Here is a 1584-nt window from a genome sequence, read left to right as displayed (position 1 = left end):
ATTTGTCCTCATGAGAGATGGATTCCTTACCCATTATCCAAGAAACTTTTTTTTTTGCCTCAGATAGAGATCAGTAAGGAAAACTCCAACCAAATGAATTGCAGAGTTGTGGAGATCAATGCACATCTACAAAAGAATTCCCACAATTAAGGCTTGGAGGTCATTTTGGAAAAGCAGTTGATAAGAACCAGAGAATCAGGAAGTTTGTTATAAAACTGTGCCTCCTGGTCATCTCAGAAGTTATACCTATAAAGTCTTACCAATGACTACCTGAATGTAAACTGAATAAAACCAAGAAGAGATGTGGAAAAGTAGATGGAGAAAAGCCTCCAAGGACTCAACATTACACAAAGAGCTATAGGCAACTAGGAAAGAGTATACCAAATGATCAGGCCTCATAAACATACATGCAAGTAACATTATACAGACTGAAAAGGATGAATTTGAAAAGAGCAGGGATGGGGTTGGGGATTTAGCTCAGTGGTAGAGTGCTCGCCTAGCAAGCAGAAGGCCCTAGGTTCGGTCCTCAGCTCTGGAAAAAAAAAAGTTACAAAAATCAACACAACAAAAAAGCAAAAAAAAAAAAAAAAGAAAGAAAAGAGCAAGGATAAGTATATGGGAGTGTTTGAGGGAGGAAATGGAAAGAGGAAATGATGTAATTTTTATTATAATATCAAAAATAAAAGGGAAAGAAGGAAAAAAGATGCACATCTTACTATCAAGAACTATTCTTATGGATGGGAAAAATGAAGAAAAATTATTAACATGGAAATTTCCAGGAGAGGGAATAAAAACAATAAAGATGAAAGGTGCTAAGTTAACTCTCATTTTGAAGGTAGACTTCACTAAGTGTTACACTCTAGCAAAGACTTGAAGGTAACTTGTACCTATTCAGAGACAGTTTCCTGGGAAGTGGAGCAGCTATGTGGCAGCATATTCCAGGAGGGTCTGAGGCATAGCAATGTAGCCTACAGCTGGAGCAGAGGAACACAAGGGCAAGCAGCAGAGTGAGATTAGAGGTGGCTGGGGTCAGAGCTTATTGTAGAGACAATGGAGTTCATGCCATTTAATAGTACAGCTTTCCTCTACCACACGCCATTCGTAAGATCAGTCTCTTCCATACCATCAAAGAAAATTTAGGATCTCAGAAAATTGGATGTAGTACTGCCTGAGGACCCAGCTATATCACTCCTGGGCATATACTCAAATGATGTTCCAACACATAACAAAGACACATGCCCCACTATGTTCATAGCAACCTTATTTATAATAGCCAAAAGCGGGAAAGAACCCAGATGTCCTTCAACAGAGGAATGGATACAGAAATGTGGTACATCTACACAATGGAGTACTACTCAGCTATCAAAAACAATGACTTCATGAAATTCCTAGGCAAATGGATGGAACTAGAAAATGTCATCCTGGGTAAGGTAACCCAATCCCAAAAACATACACATGGTATGTACTCACTGCTAAGTGGATATTAGCCCAAAAGCTCGAATTAACAAGATATAATCCACAGACCACATGAAGCTCAAAAGGAAGGACGACAAAAGTGTAGATGCTTCAGTTCTTCTTAAAACG

This window comes from Rattus norvegicus, chromosome 1 (genome assembly GCF_021556685.1).
Source record: "Rattus norvegicus strain SHRSP/BbbUtx chromosome 1, alternate assembly SHRSP_T2T, whole genome shotgun sequence".
In the NCBI taxonomy this organism is placed as follows: Eukaryota; Metazoa; Chordata; class Mammalia; order Rodentia; family Muridae; genus Rattus; species Rattus norvegicus.
Note: the sequence above shows the minus strand (reverse complement) of the source record.